The sequence below is a fragment of the Hipposideros armiger genome, unplaced genomic scaffold, assembly GCF_001890085.2.
Source record: "Hipposideros armiger isolate ML-2016 unplaced genomic scaffold, ASM189008v1 scaffold_630, whole genome shotgun sequence".
NCBI classification, from domain to species: domain Eukaryota; kingdom Metazoa; phylum Chordata; class Mammalia; order Chiroptera; family Hipposideridae; genus Hipposideros; species Hipposideros armiger.
Window position 1 is genome coordinate 537,844 of NW_017731980.1, and position 20,456 is coordinate 558,299.

General features: G+C 43.1%; 1 pseudogene; it reads right to left on the reverse strand.

Annotated features, from left to right (window-relative positions):
* Positions 1-8,240: 8,240 nt before the first annotated feature.
* LOC109372363 (small EDRK-rich factor 2 pseudogene) lies at positions 8,241-8,417 on the reverse strand (annotated as a pseudogene).
* Positions 8,418-20,456: the final 12,039 nt, after the last annotated feature.

A 20,456-nucleotide genomic window follows, 5' to 3' on the forward strand; every position in this document is an offset into this window, starting at 1 on the left:
TTATAACCAGTGTTTTAAACTCTGACTTAGGTATATTGGTTGCTTCATTTCCTTTAGTTCTATTTCTGGAGGTTTCTCCTGTTCTTTTATTTGAGACATGTTTTTTTGTTTCCTCATTCTGGTTGCTTCTCTGTGTTTGCTTCTATGTTTTAGGTAGAACTTCTATGTCTCTCAGTCTTTGTTGAGTGGCCTTATGTAATATGTATTCTGTGTAGTCTCCTTGATCTCCTGTTTGTGTATTCCAGGACTGTCCCTTGTGTGTGTTGTGTACATTGTCCTGTTATATTTGAGCCTAAATTACTTTTGATGTGTCAGTGGGTGGGACTGTCCCCAGGCTGACTGAATGTGAAGATTGGTTATACCCACAGTGTATGAGCTGCAGTGTGGAGGGCTGACCCCTCTGAGTAGGGTTTGCCCCTATTGTCTCTTGTACCTGTTGAGTCCACTCTTTGGGTATGCTGCTTGTGGGCCTACCAGCTAGTTCTCTGCTGTGGTCTGAAATCAGTCTCTGTCTGTGTTGTCTCTGACATCTCTTCAGAGAGGCTCCCATGCATACTAATGTCAGTCTTGCCTGTTACTAGCCTGGGGCTACCTTGGAGGAGCTATACTGCTGTATTTTATTGGTGGCTGCCTATGCTGGACCAGGAGACATGTGTGGGTGGCCTCACTGTGAACCAAGGCCAGCTGTTACCAGTATTGGGCCTGGGACAGCTTAGCAAAAGGTCCAGGGACCCTCTGCCTGTTGTTACCTGCTGGTTGCCCATAAGACTCAGCTGTTCAAAGAGCTTCCTTAGGTGCACAGGCTCAGTTGTTTGACCTGGTGTTGAGAATGCCCTTGGCAATGCAGCCCTAGTTGGGTTGGGCTGTGTTCCAGGGAGTTACTGGGTATGGGCACTGTTTCTTACAAAGTTAATGCACTTTCCATTCTTGAACAGGTGCCAGGCCTCTGACCCCTTCACAAAAATGCTGTGAGAACACTGCAGCCAGCCACCACTCACCTCAGGCCCACAGGTCCCCAGAATCACTCAAATGAGGCTTCAGTAGAGTGTCGCTCGCTGCTCACTATCAAAAGTTGCCTGGGCTACAGCCAGCTGCCCACTGCTGTAAAAGGCTTTTGCAGCTCCTGGGACAGGGCCCACTGTTCAGTAACTGAGAATGCTTTTGGTCATGAAGTACTAGCTGTGCAGGACAGGGATCGAAGGTGTCACCAAGTTGTTGTGCATGCACAGATTTTATCAGATCAACACGGTCTCAGATTTGACCCTTTAGGGAATGGTTCAACATAGAAAAGATGGCACCCTCCTGTAGGCTACATGGGAGGAAGTTTCCACACAGGGACAATGGCTGGTCCCTCCAGCTGGTGTGCCACAGCCCCACAACTCAGTCTTTCCCTGTATGTCTCTGGCACCTCTCAAGTTGCCGCCCCTCCCCTGAGAACAAGTGAGTATTTGCAAGTGAGTGAGTCTGTGTGTGGTTCCTTTTAGAAGGCATCTGGGTTTCCAGCCATCTTCCATCTTACCAGAATGGACAGACAGAGTCCTCGCTAATTTTCACTGCCAGATGTTGTGGGAATTCCTCCTCCCAGCATAAGACACCTGGGCTGGAGAGCCTGGTATGGAACTGGGATCCCTCCCTCTTTTGGGAGGACCTCTGCCAAGGAGTTGTCCCTCCTGGAGTTCAACCACTATCTGTGGGTTTAGTGTCAGCTAATTTCATGTCTCCACCCCTCCTACCTGTCTCAATGTGACCGCTTCTTTAGATCCTTAATTATAGGGGTACTGTTTAGCTAGTCTTCAGATGATTCTTGAGGTTGATTGTTCTATAATTTATTTGTAATTTTGGTGTGATCCTGGGAGGCAGAAGGCATAACGTTTACCTAATCTGCCATCTTGGACCTTCTAGAGACATTTATTTTTTTAAATGTACATAATGCATTTCAAAACTGTTTTATTTCTTAATTTTAGCTAAATACATCCTGAGTTTCTGCCAGGTCTTACCCACACTAAGGTATATTCGAAAGCTGCTCCTCTGGGATTTGTTATGTCTCATTGACTTCACTCACTGATTAACAGGCCTCGAGTAAAGGTAAGTTGCTTTCAAGCAGGCCAATGAAGCATTTTTATGCATTTAACCAATTTCTCAAATTGTAATATGAAACCTGTAAAGAAAGCATTATAAAGTGGGAACCAAGACAGAATTCTTTAGTTTCAACCCACTACACTAAATCTTGTCTTATCCCAATTTACTTAGCTTCTTAATGCTGGAAGGGTAATAAAAAAATATTAGAAGTTTTGAAGTTAAAAATATAACCACTTTATATTCGTCTAAAATCAAGAACACAAAACAAAATGGCCATTTGAGGCCATCAATAGAAGTTCTTTCCCATATTTTTTATTAACATTTTATGATTACAACTAATGTATACTACTTATATTATGTGAGACTATTTTAGATTTTCAAATGTTCTTATGTTTTTACCTTTTCTATGCTATAACCACTAGCTATACTTTGTAATACTAGAAAAATATCTTGGTGCAATTTTTTTTAAAAAATGGCTAGTTTTTATGCATAGATTCCTCTGATAATATATTCCTAAAGGTGTAGAATGGTTTAAACTTTTTCTGAAGTTCAGAATCCAAAAAGTATTGAGTACTGTGGCAGACCCATTATATTTTAATGTGTAAGCCTTTTAATGATAAATTCCCAAACTACTCTATAAAAGTTACCATGGACACTAAGAGGCAAACCACTGCCAAATCAGTTGGAGAGAAAAACAGTTCTTTTAATGTATTTGCAGTACCTGCAGATTTCCAGAACTGGATCTATCACAAATAAATGGGATTTAGCCTTCATTTATCAGAGGTTTGTTGACGTCATTTCAGCTACACATCTTTGTTTCATTCTCATGCACTCTGCCTCAGTCTGTATTTTATCTTTGTAAAAGACCTTACAGTGAGGACACATGATCATTTCTTAAATGTTAGTTAGCCCTGACAATAAGGCCTATATTCAGGATTGGATTTGCAGATAAGGAGAGATTTGCTTAGTGTGTCTCCTTTAGGGTGATCTACTAAACCTTGGGGAGAAAGGCTTCGTTCTGTCTACACCATTTCATTTCGTAAGTGCTATACATAGTCTAAAATAATGAATATCAAAATCTATTGATATTCTTTGGAGAATCTTCTTTGATAAGGATTCATTAGGTAATCCAGTTGATAAACTTATGATGCTTATTATTTTATGAAGAGGTTTGATATATTGAGGGTATGTTATGCTATCATTTTTACTATAATATGTATTTTGCGTTTTAAAATCTCTTTTAATTAATGTTATGGAATGAGTTTGGGGGAAACTAGGGTTGTCTCTCTACTTATGACACAATTATTACACATTTTCATTTTTATCAAATATTTCTCAAATATTTAAGTAAATTTGTATTCGTGTATTACAATTTTGCTTCTGTAATAGTGTTCTGAAGCTAGTCTGTTGAGCTAACCAAGGTACTGTAAAAAATTTATGTCTTTTCCTCATTCTAATTGTTTAATTATTTTTGCTTATGAACAAACTAAAATTTTTATTGCTATTAGACAAATTTAAATCCCATTTCTATGAACTGATCTATGCTTCCTTTTAGAGATTAAGCTAGTAAATATACATAATTCAGCAAAGTGTTACATAACATTAATCTTTTCTTACCATATCAATTACCTGTATGTAGGCCACTTGTTCAGAATTTCACCAATATTGGCAAGACCATTGTTTGTTTTCATCTCTATAGCAAATGCCCAACAGATCCGTTAGGAACATAAGCAGACTGCTGGTAAATAGACTTATTCCCTGCCTTGGGACTGACAAAGCAATTTACCAAGTACATTTTCCCCTAGTTCTTTTCACATCACCATTATTTCCAAATATTCTGCTTTTGCCCATTAAGGATTTCAGCACATCTAATATATAAAAGAAGCTGAAACTTTATCAGTTTTCATATTAGTTGGCAGGGTTTACATGCTTCCTTGTTTTCATTGGTTCATCTTCCTTTTATTTTTAATTATAGCAAACAACTATAATTTCAAAAACGATTATTATGAAGGTTATAAACAATATATTTCTTAATATACAGAATTATACATTTCAGCATTAATTTTGATACAATATTAGAAATTTTCAATGACATTGTTATTAATCTTTTTGGTTTGGATGAAATCCGGATCACAGTGACAGAAATACAAAGAATGTTGAAATCATTACCAAGTGTTGAGGTAACTGGCAATATCATGGAAAAGAGGAGAAAAACCAGGGTCTGTAGTGTCCAGCCACAATTGTAAATTATATTAAAGTAAGATGATGAAGAGATGTTCCAGTGCCAAGAGCAACAAGGCATCATGATAATAATGACAGACACTGTATGTGGACACTGACTATGTTCCAGGCATTATACTTGGTACATAGTTATGCCATTTAGTACTAACAACAGTAGGGTAAGTATATTCCAGAGTCCCCATTTTATGGATTCATTATTCAATCAACAAATATTAAAGATGCCTACCTATGAGGTAATAATCAGAAAGCAGGTAGTGGTCATAAGAAATTTTGCACCAGAGATCAAAGCCAGTTGGACACCGAATAAGCAAGTAGGGTTAAAAAACAATGCTGCTAAAAGTCAGAGCAAGAGACTGTTCCGTTTACTAAAGAAATTACCAGAAAACCAATTAGTCAAATGGGATGAGTGCATTTTAATGTATACCACATCATTATTAGAGTTCAGTGGCTCACAAAAAGAGATATAAAACAACACAAACAAATGAATAAAAAATCTATACATTCTCAACGTTCTTTGCAGGCACTTTTTTCTCATCTGGTATCTTAACTGTTAGTTTTCACAGGGATTTCTTCTAGATTCTCTTCTCACTTAATATATATATATATATATATATATATATATATATATATATATAGTTGGCCCTCTGTATCCATAGGTTTCACAATCATGGATTCGGCTAAGCGTAAATCAGTAATATCTGGGGGGAAAAACCCCAGAAAGTTCCAAAAACCAAACTTTGAAATTGCCATTGAATCTGTACCATCTAGCACATTTTCAGCATATATTAGTTGCTTACAAATGAATGCTAAGAAAAGGAAAGATCAAAGAGACCAAATTAACAATTTTGGAGGCCATGGCATAATCTTAAAGTTTTGAAGCTTATTGTATAAATTCATCAAATGTAGAATTCTAGGGACTCAAGAAATCACTTTGCTCAAACTTCCACTCAATGTAAGAATCCCCACTAAATTATCCTTTAAAGAGAGCCCTCTATCTTCTCTATATAAATACTTCCAGGGATGGAGAATTCATTATTGTGTAAGACAGTTACTCCTTTTGATGGCTATCTCTTATTGCTTAAAAAATATCTTCCTCATACTTGAACACTTTCCTGCTATAGTTTTCATATGTAGTTTAAATTTTGCCTCTTGAGCAACACAAAACTATTCTTTTCATTTCTTGAGCAACTCAAAATTAACCTTTTCCTTTTTATATTTAAAAACCCTTCCAAATAGCTGAAGGCCATTATTATGCACTTTCTATATCATTAGTTCTTAATCTTTAATGTGCAACAGAATTAATTTGCCTAGGGAGCATGTTAAAAATGTAGATCTCGGGCTGGCCGAGTGCCGCGATGGTTAAGAACTGGTTTGGGACGCCAGAGGGCCCCGGTTCGGATCCCACATATGAGGGCCTGTGACACTGCCCTCCACAGCTAAGATGCTGAACAACAGCTTAACCTGGAGCTGGGCTGCTGTGAGTCGCCGGCTACGGCGTAGGCTGCAGCCCCTGTGGCAGTGTGTTGCCATGGGCTACCATATGTAGCCAGCAGCCAGCGTGAGCGGCCAGCAGCCGCAGTGAGTGGCCATCCAGAAGCCGGCGACTGATGTGCCTCGCCCGGGAAGAGCGCAATGATGGTGCCAACTTGGGCCAGTGAAGCAACATCCTCCACAACTAGACTGAAGAACAAAACAACAGCAAATTGTCTGTTCCCCCTTCCCCCAATTCCCCAGCACTGTTCCCTTCCCCCCAATAATAAAAAAAGTAGATCTCCTAGTCTCATATCCAGAGACTCTGATTCAATAATTCTGGGATGAAATTTAGGAATCTGAAATTTCCCCTCTCTGTCCCCCCCACCTCTGAGCTGTTGTTCCCAGTCTAGTTATGGAGGACACTACTCACTGGCTCATGTTGGTATTATGATCCTTGCGCTCTACCCAGCTGAAGCAGTCAGTCATGGCAGCTCTCACCAGCTGCTGGTCACTCACGCTGACTTATGGCCACCCCTAAGAATCTGAAATTTTAACAAGTATCCCAGATAATTCTGATGAAGATAACCCATAGGTTATTTTTCAAGAAGCACTGCCCAGGAAAATGTATTTTTTAATTTTCCCAATAAATGGTGTTAAAGTCTTAATCTTCAAAGTCACTGGATATTTGTGGATATTCTCTTCAAATGTATCCCCCATGCTGGAACCAAATATTCAGGTGTATTTTGACTAATAAAAAGTAGAGTGAAGATATTATCTTCTTTAACATGATTTATGTACTTCTATTGAAATTGTACACAATTGTGCTACCAAATTGTAGTAGATGTGTCACACTATTGAGTGTGAATTTTGTTGTTAATTAAAATCTGTTAGGGCAGAAATGAATTACAGGGAATGGATGACTGAAAGGTCACAGATGAGAAAGAGAGAGAGAGAGAGAGAGAGAGAGAGAGAGAGAGAGAATGAAAGGAAGGAAGGAAGGAAGGAAGGAAGGAAGGAAGGAAGGAAGGAAGGAAATGGAATGAGATGACAGTAGACGATGGCATATCCTGAAGAGAGGTAGCAGTATATATTCAATAGTATTCCCACCAAAGGTGGCACACAGACTTCTCAATAATGTCGGTTCCCCTCTCTCACAACCCATGAGATTTCCCATTGCCAGCCATTTGCAAGAGCTGCTGCTGTCACCTACTAATCCTCTCCCTGAAGTCTGTAGATTAACAATCTGTTTTGTCCCTTCTTAGACAGCGGGTAGACCTACTGTCCATCCTCTTAGTTCACAATAAGAATTAGCATTCTGTAATCAGCCCTGCCACATCAGGAGTTAGAACCTTGGCCCACTTCTTTGGAAACATTTTTTATTTCGAACAGACTGTTGAGGGTACCTTGGCATATTTGTGGAAGATGATCTAAACCTCTAAAAACAGCTATGAGCACAATTCTCCCACATGCATACAATCTTAGTAGGTCTGGCAAGATGCTTTTAAGCTCATAGAAGTGTCATAGAATGTTATGAATTTGCCTTACAGGCTTCAATATACCTGGTGTACAGATTAACAGTTTCTGTTACAACACCCAGGCTCTGTGTCCTCTACTCCAAACAGCAGAAAATTTTTATGAGCCGGAAAACCTTTCTGGGATTTGGCCTTAGCTAAATCCAGTGGAATTTGTAAGCAGTGGTATTTAGTTGCTCACAGGGCTGGAGTCTGAGACTCCCAGAAATCCGGTGGAGGGCATTCACATTGAATGAAATTAGTTGTTAGTGTCTTCAGATGAAACTGTAAGTCTGAGAAGGGACCCAGTGTTTGAAATAAGAAAACTTTGAAACATGACAGCATTGTGTTGAATGCAAAGATAGAGAGCTGATCCCAACTAAGGTGTAGAGAGAATTGAGTTTAGAATGTAGTTATGAGAAAAAAATAACTTTCTATTTCAGATGTTAGGATTAAATGATTAAAATTCTCATACACATATGTTTGCCTCAAAAGGGGTTATGACCAGACTTATTAAAGTGGTACCCAGGAGCCAAATAGAAGGTGGTAATCCTGAGGCTTATATGGTAGTTATCTTTATGTTCTATTCATGAAACAAAATATTTTTCAAGGAAATACGAAGCTATTGGGTTGTCGGAAAAGTCATGAAGCATTTTTTGCAATGAAAAACAGAAAATATACTTCATGACTTTTCTGACAACCCAATAATTTTAATACTTTGGGGTGAGCCCCACAGGAATAAAAAACACTGACTACAGGGGGAGAGAATTTACCTGAGAGGAAGCAAGCAAAAAAGGGACCCGCTGCAGACTCAGTGCAAAGGGATGCCATTGGTGCTGGGGCCTGTGAGCAAGACAAATGGAAACGCGAGCACGTGGTGGGACTGGTTCCAGGCACACAGGCAAAGGGCAAGAGTGTTGACATGAAACCACAAAGCTACGTGGGTTCTTCCTTCTTCTCATTTGCTTTTGTCAGCTTCTGCTGCATGATCTCTGAGTCCCTCTGCTTCCAGGTGGCAGGAGAAAGCCCATCATCTCAGCACTTGCCCTTAATCGAATATCTCTGCTTTTTCATATTCTGGCAGGCAAGATCATGCAGGTTACCGCTGTTCATAGTGATGGCAGCGGCTCTGAAACAATGTACATACTGTATTTTTTAGTATCTACTATGTGCCAGAACACAGATATAAATTTGACACAGTCCCTGCCTTTTAGGAGTTCACATTTGAGTGAGAGGAAACAAAATAAAAAAGTGATACTGTACTGTAATAACTAATACGATAATGATAAGCACAGAAGGTTTTGAGAACACAGTGAACTGGGTAGAAGCCAACTGAAGAGAGGTTAAAGGAAGGCTTTTTGGAAAATTGATGCCTGAACTGAATCTTGAAGGATGAGCAGGAGCTACCCAGAAGAAACAGTTTAAAGAGGTCAATTCTGACAAGGGGAACAGCATGGTATGTGGCAAGAAATGTAAGTAATTCAGTATAGCTACACTAGAGCATAAAGTACACAGCAAGTGAGATGAGAGTGGAGAAATAGGCAGGAGTCAAATCATGAAAGATCTTGTATGCCATACTAAGGCAGCTGGACTTGCTTCTGTAGGCAGTAGGGAAGTTGGTAAGTGACCATTTTTGATAAGTCACTCTGGCAGCAGCATGGAGAATAGAAAGTACCAGAGGCAAGACCAGAAAGAGGGAGACTAGTTAGGAGGCTGTAGTAATAGTCCAACGGAGAGATGACTAGGGTCTTGACAAAGGGAATGTATTGGGGATGATAGGAAGGGGATGATTTTGAGTTTGAGATTGTTGAGGAAGAGTTTTGTTGTTCTTGTTTTGTTTTGTTTTGTTTTGATCCAAGACTGAGTTTGACCTTAAGGTCAAAGTGGTTGATGTGGTGGCAGTAAAAAGAGGGTAATGGGATGGTGTGATAAAGCATCATAAAGCTTAGACATTTGTTGCAAATTCTTTTTGAAAATGATCCTTTCTTTTAAAGTAAAGTTTCTTGAAGTGACAATTGTTGGTAAAGTTACGTAGGTTATGGTGTACAATTCTGTAATACATCATTGTTGTCGCCAGGGGGTTGTGGGGGAACTTTCGGCAGTGAGACGCCCAGGGTAAAGAAAGCACGCACAGCTGACATGAAGAGGAACCACCAGTATCTTTAATCAGCAATAGCAACCATTATATAGAGGTTTTGGAGAAGGAGAGCTCATAAAAGTGCACATGCTCCCTCCCGCAAATGTAACTCATGCTTACATAAAGGGCTTATGTAACCGGAACCTGGCGCGTGCACAGCAGGCTCCAGAGTCAATGTCCGCACGTCCGGGGTCAGGGTCCATACATCAGCCTGCACACATCTGGACATCCCAGGCCCCGTGTCCAAGGCCTCCACTCGGGCACGCCTGAACTTGCTGGGGCCCTCTCAGTCCACCCCCTGCAGGGTGGTCGCTTGGGACTTGACCCAAAGAGTGTCTCCCTGGGCACAAAGGCCGCAACAGCAATACATAGAGCAACAGAGGACCACGAGGCTGACTGCGATACCTGCCAAGATAAGACCTGCCCATTACCATGAAGAGCCAAGGGAGTTCCACCAGTGTGTAAGGGGGTCATCCTACAGGGCTTGGATCGCCGAAACCTCAGTGTCTATTTCCTGCAAGGCCTCCTGTACCTTTTATTGGTGGTCCAGGAAGTAAACACAGTATTCAACATGCTAGAGGTCACATGTCCCGCCCTGTGCAGCTATTAACAGGTGCAGGGCTATCCTGTTCTGCAGTACCACCTTTCTCATTTGGGTTGTTTCGTCAAGGAGCAGGGCTAAAGAGGCTCGTGTGATGTTCAGAGCATTGGCGACATGTTGAGCAAGGGCTTCCACCTGTAGCTCTATGTCTATCACTCTACCCCCTGGCAATAAGATGGCTAAGGAGTAAAACCACTAGGCCACCAGCTTTTCCCAGTGCCAATGATGATAAACTGGGTCCCAACTGGCTAGCCTCTGGAGCAATGTGGGCAGGAGGCGACCGTGAATAAAGGGGCACCCACAAGTGCAGCGTCCATTGGGCCAGCAAATATGGCCAGCTGTGGTGACCACAAACCCAAATAGCATCACCTGGCAGGAAGTCAGTGGGTATTGTTCCCACTATATGGCATCCATCCTACCAGTGAGTAGGGTCCATTACAACAGTAACATTGAGGCAGAGCTCCTTGGAAAACCAGCCCACCATACAGTTAGGAACCTTGGGGTGTCGTTGCTCGACACACTGAGGAGCACGGTTAGACAATGTCACATGAATCCCCACTAACCACCCCCAGCCATCGTCCACAGCCTTGCCGAGGAGAGGGGGGATGTTGTGGTGCTGCTTCCACAAGAGGGCTTCAACTGTGCGGCAGCGAGCATTCCCCTCCAGACTATTCCGGTCCCAGCACTGGAGGTCTGTCCATTTGGTACCAGTGGCAGGGACAACTCACCAGGGCAGTCCTTCAGTGGTCTCTGCTGGCAGCTCTGTGCATACCCAGCAGTGCGAGGCATTATGCACCCGGGCAAAGATGTCCGCCCAAGATAGAACACTGTTTCCTGTAGCTAACCTGGGAGATATAACAAAGCAGATAAAGAGACCGTCATGGGCAAGTCACGGCCTTCAGGCAGAATACAGGCTACGTGCTCGTTCTGCGATAGCACCATAGCTGGTATAGGGGCAGCTCCTGGTCGGTGGTACCACACCTGGGCTCCATGGGTCATCGGTAGGGGACCAGGGGTTAGGTCCACCGAGTACAGGGGTATGGGCCAAAGGAGCAGCATAGGGGGTCCCTCATCAGAAGGACCTGCTTGTCTTGGTTGGTAAAGTCACATGTACTTTGAAGGGCCAGCGCCCAAGCCAGGGTGTGACCTCTAGGCCCTTCTTTATATCTTGTTCCCAGGGTTCAAGTAAGGCGACCCAGTCTTCTTGGGTGACCTGAGCCTGCCAAGGCCAGGTCCATTCCTGCGTCTGACCAGGGGCCACCATGGATGGAGCATGTAGGATTACCATCCCCCCCATGGCCTGGGCTGTACCACCAGGTCCCCAGTCCCCGTGACACATAGGAGTCATGGCAGCTCCTTGGTTACCTTGTCCAAGGGGACCTTACCAGTCTTCCATAGCTGTTTGTTCAACAGACGAACAGCTACCAGTACTTGGTTTTTCCAGTGTTTCTGCCTGGGGGCCAATACCCTTAACTTGTTCTTCAACAACCCGTTAAAGCGTTCAACCATACCGGTAGCTTGAGGTCAGTAAGGAACACGTAGTTGCCATTGGACATCATTGTCCTTCACCCAGGTTTGAAAGTGTGAACCTGTAAAGTGGGGGCCTGGGTTACTGGCAATAAGTAAGGGCCGGCCATAGGCAGCCGACAAGTGCTCCAAGGCTAGGAACGTGTGTCGTTGGTCCGCCTGGGCCACAGGGTAAGCAAAGCCCAGTCCGGTGGCAGTGTCTACTGCCATCAGGGCGTACTGAGCTCCCTGGTCTGCAGGGAGTGGCCCAATGTAGTCCACCTGCCATTCTTGCAGGGGCCGCACCTCCCGAGTTACAGACCCCATGGAGGAGGTCAGATGACGTCTCTGGGGGCAGTGCTCTGCACACTAAGGACATTGACGGACAGCTTGCTGGGCCTCAGCTCTCGTTAGCTGTAAGCCCCAGCGGGTGGCCACCAGACCCATCGTCCTGGCACCCACATGGTCTAGCTTCTTGTGCAGTGCCCATGGCAGTGGATCCTGGGGATACCACAAGCGAGCATACTCGCACCAAGGCATCAGCCACATTATTGCCAGGTGCCTGCAACGGCTGATGACCTGAGAAGTGGTACATGGTGGCGCCCGTGCTCTGGCGTCATCTCTAAATGTCCTCTCAGAGTTCCCTACCCCATAATGGGCAGTGACTGATCAGCCACTCTTGGGCTGCCCATTGGGGCAGCCACAGTGTCAGGCCTTGATACACAGCCCAGCTGTCAGTGCAAACATGTACTAGGCCAGGTTCCTTAGTCAAAAGCATCCAGACCGCCCACAACTCAGCTCACTGTCTAGAGCATCCAGTACCTGTGTCATACCAAAAGGTGTCAGTGAGGGGCTGTAGGTCTACAGCCACCCATGTGGGGGGCTGTCCTCGGCAAGACCGTCCATGTACTAGGCATCAGCCGGCACTGGGGGTTTGCCCTCCTCAAAAGGACTAAGAGTTCTCCCCCTTTTCCACGAGGTCCTCTGCTCTCTCAGAGCAGAAAGCGATGGGCCCCCAAAAAGCGTGTAGCTCCTGAGTCAATGAACTAGTGGAGAACTGAGCCCATTGTTCTAAATAGGCTTCCCACTTCTTTAATATTGGCATCTGTGCCACGCCGATTCCCGGCCTTGTGGCTGAGGACTGGAGCCAGCCTTCCCCTGGGTAGGTCATTTGCACCATGACTGGGTGTGTGCCTGTGATGCTTTCACAGGCCAAGAGGGAGTACTGGTCTTCGGCTCCCTTCTAGAGCTGGGACCAAAACCCGATAGGAGTCTTCTGTGCACCCTGTTTCTGCCAGAGACACCAGCCAAACCCAGCGTCCTCCACCTGGACAGTCAGGAGGAACGGCAGGGTTGAGTCAATGACCATTAGGTTCTGGGCCTGTGCTACAGCACGTTTCGTCGCCCTGAATGCCTCCTCGGCTTCAGGGGACCAATCCCAGGGCTCCCCTTTGTGAACCAACCATTGCAAGGGTCACATTAACATCGCCAGATGTGGGATGAAGGTTCGCCAGAAGCCCTGTATCCCCAAGTAAGAGGGCCAAGAGGGCCAGACCTCGAGGGGCTGGCCGTGTAATTTCTCCTTGGCCAGCCCAGCGGCCACCAGGTCAAACCACATTTGCTGGCAGCTCACCTTAACAGAGTTCCCTCCTTCACGCTGGCCCTTGGGCATGGCTTTCATAGCTCATTTTGGGGGACGGGGTGACTCACGCCCTTTTCGGCCACAGCCTGTGCCTGCATAGTCCGGCCTTGCCGATGGACTTCCACGTCCCCTAGTCTAGCCAAAGTCCCTGTGACCTCATGGACGGGTTGGTCTGTATAGGGAGCTAATAAGGCAGCCATAGTCCCAAAAGTTCCCGGTGGGCCGTTAGCAAGGATAAGGTCTTTCATGTGGGCTGTAAATATCTCTTCATCAGGACTGTTATAATGTAAAGCAAGCATCATCTTCTGCATGCCCATCTCCTGTATGACTTGCACCAAGTCCAAGTAAGTGGTCCACTTACTCACATGCTCCAGCAAGTCCCCTGCATTGTCCCAGACCGTGCGGGCAGCAATCATGAGCCAGTTAATCAGGGTCTGATTAACGGCTTGGGGGTTGGTCTGGGGCACATTTTGCAAATGCTGTCGCAGGGAGCACACCATGGTGACTCTGGCCAGCTGCACCATCTCGGTGGGGCTTAACCCCATGTTGTCTGCCCCATCATCCCACAAGTGCAACCATCAAGTGGGAACTGACTCACTCAGGCGCTGCTTGCACTGCTTTGTGAGCTCCCACAATTCCATGGCAGTATAAGCAGTGTAGAAAATATGTCTTACAGACTGCTGTGGTCCGGCGGCTCCACCCCTAGGATCCCGTGGCTCCTTGACTTCCACCCTTTGTTGCACCACTGGTCAGTGCGCCATACCAGCCCCGATTGGCTGCTAGCCCAAGAGGGCACCTGTGACTCGGGGGATCCTTGGAGCATGCGTTCAGCCACCACCAGGCTTGCTCCAAGTCCTCCTCCCGGCGCTGCAAGTGCTGCACCCAGTTCACGTACTCCTGGATGTCACAGCTAGCATGTTGTAAGACTGCTAGGAACATCCAGGCCACCCGGCTGGCCGCCTCCCGGTTTGCCAGTGGGACATTCGGCTCCAATGCTTCCAGGGCTTTCTGGACGTCTTCAGGTCCGGGGCGCAAGGCATCTCAGTCCTCCAGCAAAGTCCACGCCAGCAGGTATGCTGAGACCGGATACCAGAGGGATGTCTGGAGCCACATCCCATCTACCCCGGGTGATTCCTCTACCGGGGCGGAAGGGGCACTCACCTTGTCATCCAGCCATGGACTACGCCAAGTGTTGTCGCCAGGGGGGGTTACAGAGGAGCTTTTGTTGATGAGATGCCCAGGGTAAAGAAAGCATGTGGAGCCGACTTGAGGAGGAACCACCAGCATCTTTCATCAGTAATAGCAACCATTATATAGAGGTTTTGGGGAAGGAGAGTTCACAAAAGTGCACATGCTCCCTCTCGCAAATGTAAGTCATGCTTACATAAAGGGCTTATGTAACTGGAGCCTGGTGCCTGTGCAGTAGGCTCCGGAGTCAGGGTCTGCATGTTTGAGGTCAGGGTCTGAACGTCAGCCTGCACACATCTGGACAGCCTGGGCCCTGTGTTGAAGGCCTACGCTTGGGCGCACCTGAACATGCCTGGGCCCTGTCAATCATCCATATATCACATTGTGTGTTCACCACCCAGAGTCAGTTCTCCTTCCATCGCCATATATTTGTGAAAATGATCTTTTCAAAAACTACTGTTTTCTTGCTCAGCTTGCAAGAGTAACCATTTGGTGAAGATTGGTTGCTTAACTTGTTGAGAATTAATAACTCAAGTGGTTTAGCATGCTCTAGGCAATTGTGCACTGGGAATAAAGCAAGTTAGTCTCAGCATGAGGGAGAAAGGCCCTGCCAGCTCTCTTTTTCCTCTCTCCAAAGCACAAATACCCTCTAAGCAATCTCACACACACACATAAAAGAAGCTTTCTGTTCCAGGAATCTGGTTATTTTGCAAAGGAAGCATCCAGAAGACCATATAAAATGTAATTGACAATGATATTTATTTTACAAAATACAAGAACAGTAAGAAGAAATAACTAGAATACATGTTAAATTATTAGGGCATAATACAGAGAATTAAAATTAAAATACTAAAGAAAGATTTTAAAATTACAGATTGATATATCAATATAAAACTGAATCTTGGGGTCCGGCCGAGTGGCACATTGGTTAAGAGCTGGCTTGGGATGCCAGAGGGCCCCGGTTCGGGTCCCACATATGAGGGCCAGTGACACTGCCCTCCACAGCTAAGATGCTGAACAACAGCTCAACCTGGAGCTGGGCTGCCATGAGTCGCCGGCGACGGCGTAGGCTGCAGCCCCTGTGGCAGTGGGTTGCCATGGGCTACCGTGTGAGTGGCCAGCAGCCACCGTGAGCGGCCATCCAGAAGCCGGCGACTGATCTGCCTCGCCCGGGAAGAGCGCAATGATGGTGCCAACTTGGGCCAGTGAAGCAACGTCCTCCACAACTAGACTGAAGAACAAAAGGACAGCAACTTGTCTGTTCCCCCCTACACAGTTCCACAATAAAAATCTTAAAAAAAAAGAATCTTGGGGCCAGCAGAGTGGCAGGGCCCCGATTCAGATCCCACATGCGGGCCAGTGACACTGCACCCTCTACAGCTAAGATGGTGAACAACAGCTCAGCCTGGGCTGCCGTGAGTCACCGGTGACAGTGTAGGCTGCAGTGGGGCTCGCCGGCAGCTGGCGTGCGCTTTCGTGAGCCATCATGAGTGGCTGTCCAATGGCCGGCGAGCGACTGCCTCACCCAGGAAAAGTGCAATGATAATACCAACATGGGCCAGTGAAGCGACGTCCTCCACAAGTAGACGGAAGAACAAAAGGACAGGAACTTGTCTGTTCCCCTTCCCCCTATTCCCCAATAAAATCTTTAGAAAAAGTGAATCTTGTATAAAAGAAAATCAGAATAAACAGTATATCCAATTGTGAAATAAGATTATAATAGAACATTAATGAAACTAAACTCAGAATTTTTAATATTGCATAAATAAATCAGGAAGAATTAGATGATGTATTATGCTTGAATAAGAATAGAACAGATCTATCTTTATGGATAAATGTTTTCAGATTTTTGGAGTAGATGATGTATTACAGAATTGTATAGTTGAAACCTATGTTGTTTTACTAACCAATGGCACTCCAATAAATTTAATAAAAATTAAAAAAATAAAACATAGAAGATCCCAGGCTTACCTTACATAAATGGAACTTTATATTATTAAATATGGATGTGAAAGGAGACTTAAATGTTAAATTAGCACTAGCTATCAATCAAAGGTCAAGGAAACAAGGAATAGAATTGGCAATGTGAGGGAAATAAGTGTCTAATCTGTCTCCAAGTCCTGTTGAATCCTCCTATAAAATATTTCCTCAATTTATCTCCTAAACATTTCTAATACTGCTACCTTAGTCTACTGTAACAGTTAATCTCTCCCACTCCAGTTTCACTTAGCTTAAACTCATTGAACATAATGATACCAGATCTTCTTTGAGAATTGTCTAATGAATCCAATCTAACCACCTCTTTCTGACTTCAAGATCATCCATAACCCAGTTCCATTCTACCTGTGCAAGCTTATTTTCCATTCTCCCCAACAGGTCCCCTTTGCTTTGTTCAGGCCAAGCTGAATACTGTTCCCCAAACACTACATGTTCACTTCTGTCTTTGTCTCTTTCTAAGGTGTCATATCCTTTCTGCTCTGTCTGTGCCATCATCCTTCCAAGCTCAGATCAAGTTCCAAACCCTCCATAAAGATTTCCTTTAACTGTTAATTCTCTGATTTCCCAATACAATTATAAGTGGAATCACATACTCTATAGATAATTTAAATGATTTATTATATACAAGTCTTGTTTCTCCAACTGTGTTGTAAAGTCATCAAGGGTATATAATTCAGTATTACCTTAATTATTCCAATTGGGTCTAGGCCATTTTTATTCTAAATTTTGACCCATTTTGATAGAGTAGATATTTGGACCATAAGGACATGTTGATTCCTTGCTTGTATGTACAAACAGATTTGAATTACATTTCACTGATTAGTTTTTTTTTTTTTAAGCTGAGCCATCCTGCTACCTATTGGCAGCTCAGCGGCTGCTCAGCTCGGGCTGGACTCGAACCGCTGTTGCTCAGAGCTCAAACTCTTGAGCGAGCTCTTAACCAACTGAGCCACTCGGCCGGCCCCACTGATTAGTTTTTTGAGAAAGTATATTAAGAGTGACCTCAATTCACCCTACTTAATTCTTTGATTAATTTCCTATTAAATGATATTAAAACATTTAAATATTTTCTGTATTAATTTTTATCTTACTGAAATTTTAATCTTAAACTATCTTTTCCATCATCATTTTACAATGAATATTTAACATTTTTATAGATGTATAATTGACATACAATAAACTGCACACATTGAAAGTGTACAATTTGATAAATTTGGCATGTGTAGACACCCATGAAACCATCATTATGATAGTGAATATACCCTTCAGCTTCATAAGTTTCTTTGTGCCTTTTTGTAATTTCTGTCCCCACACTCCCAACACATGACCCCCAGAAAACCACTAATCTGCTTTCTGTCTGTAGAGATTAGTTTGCATTTTTTCAAAGTTTTATGTAAATGGAATCATACACTATGTACTCTTTTTTTCTAACTTTTTAAACTCTGTATTTATTTTGAGATTCATCCACATTGTTACGTTATCATCAATAGTTCATTCCTTTTATTACTTAAAGGTATTCCATTGTACGGATATAACCCAGTTTGTTTGTCCACTCTCCTATCAATGAACATTTAGGTTGTTTTCAGTTTTTGGATATTCCAAATAAGTATGCTTTTAACACTCATGGTTAAGTCTTTGTATGTATATGAGCTTGCATTTCTCTTGAGTAAATACAGTAAATCCGCACTTAACGTTGTCAGTACGTTCTTGGAAACTGTCACTTTAAGCAAAATGGTGTATAAGGAAACCAATTTTACTACAAGTTAATTGATAGAAACAGGAGATAAGTGCCTATGGAATATTTCTGGTCACAGAAACATCACCAAATTTCTAAATAAAGACCCAAAACACTTCTAATATTAAATCTTGAAGTAAATGCGAGCTATACATACATTTAAGAAAAATGAATAAAAACAAGTAAGATCATTAGTTTTCATCCCGCTAATTCCAGTTCATTGTCGTCGGTGGCCAGATCCTCTCCTGGCAGCTCAGAATACAAGGCAGGACCTACCCTGAACAGAAGACAGAGAGAGAGAGAGAGAGAGATATGATTACCAAGACCGGGACAACTTACAAATGTTAATTCACCTAACCTGCACATCTTTGGGATGTGGGAGGGCACTGGAGTACATGGAGAAAACCCATGCAGACATGGGGAGAACGTGCAAACTCCACACACAGTGGCTCCAGCAGGGAATCGGTATTTTTTTCTCATCAACATTATAATGAAATAACGTTGAATGAAACAACATTATTTGAGGACTTGCTGTACTTAAGAGTGAAATAGGTGGGTCATATGGTGGGTGTATGTTGAACATTTAAAGAAATTGCCATATTGGGCTGGCTGAGTGGTGATTGGTTAAGTGTTGGCTTGGGATGCCAGCTCTGAGCAGCAGGGCCCTCTACAGCTAAGATGGTGAACAACAGCTCGACCTAGAACTGGGATGCCATGGTTTGCTGGTGATGGCATAGGCTGTAGCGGGGCTGGCCGGCAGCTGGTGTGCGCTTTCATGAGCTGTTGTGAGCCACCATGAGCGGTCCTCCAATGGCTGGTGAGTGACTGCCTCACCCAGGAAGAGCACAATGATAATACCAACATGGACTAGTGAAGCGATGTCCTCCACAAGTAGACTGAAGAACAAAAGGACAGCAACTTGTTTGTTCCCTTTCCCCAATTCACCAATAAAATCTTAAAAAAAAGAAATTGACATATTATTTCCAAAGTGGTTTTACTATTTTACATTTTAAACAGCAGTGTCTGAAGGTTCCAGTTTGTCCACATCCTCGTCAACATTTGGTATGGTAAATCTTTTCAATATTAGCCATTCCAATAGGTGTGTAGTCGTACCTCACTGTAGTTTTATTTTTCATTTCTTAATGACTAATGACATTGAGCACTTTTTAATGTGCTTGTCTGCCATCTATATATTTTCTTTGGTGAAGTGTTAAAATCTTTTGCTCATTTTTTATTAGGTTGCTTGTTTTCTTATTATTACTTGTAACTCATAATTCTGGAAAGTTATATACACAGTATAGATACAGGTCTTTATCACATTATATATATACATATACATTATGTATATACATATACACATACATATATATATACACATATACATATATACACACACACACATATATATATATATATATATATATATACACATATATATATATACACATATATATATACACACACACACACATATATATATATATATATATATATATATATATGACTTGCAAATATTTTTTCTCATTCTGTGGTTTGTCTTTTCATCCCCTTAACAGTGTCTTTCAAGGAAGCAGAGGTTTATAATTTTGATGAAGTCCAACTTACCAAACTTTCTTTTATGGATTGTGCTATTGGTGTCATATGTAAGAAATCTTTGCCTAAATCAAGGCCACAGACACTTCCTCCTATGTTTTATTGAAACTTTTAGGTCTACATTTAAGTCTAAGATGCATTACTGGTTAATTTTTATATGTGATGTGAAGTATGTTAATTGCATAAGCAGCATGTGTTAAAACTTTTTTTCACTGACTTGTATTTACACCTTTGTCAAAAGCCATTTGTCCATGTGTTTGTATTTATTACTGGACTTCTGTTTTGTGTCTTTTTGCATATAGATATTCAATTGCACTAGCAACATTTGTTGAAACCTTTTTTCACTACAGTAAGTCCCCGACATATGAACAAATTCCATTCTGGGACAACATTCGTAAGTCGGATTCACTCATAAGTCCAACAAAGTGAATCTTATACACCTTTGAAACAAATATACAATGTAAAGCCAGTGGTTGAACGATTCATGTTATAAGAATGAGCGACGTCTACCATTTTTTCGCCTCGGTCCATTCTCTCAATTATTTTCACTTATGTTTCCATGGTTATTGCTTTGTGCTTCCTAGCAGTCCCCTCCACATCACCACTGCTTATCCTCTTGCTTCCGGACATCCTGGGCTCTGATTGAGCACTGTACTACTGTACACTATCACACTGTACAGTAAGCAAACAGCAGCACAACTGTGACAATGTCCGGCAGCCACGTGAGCTACTTCCATGATTTGTTTGCATCT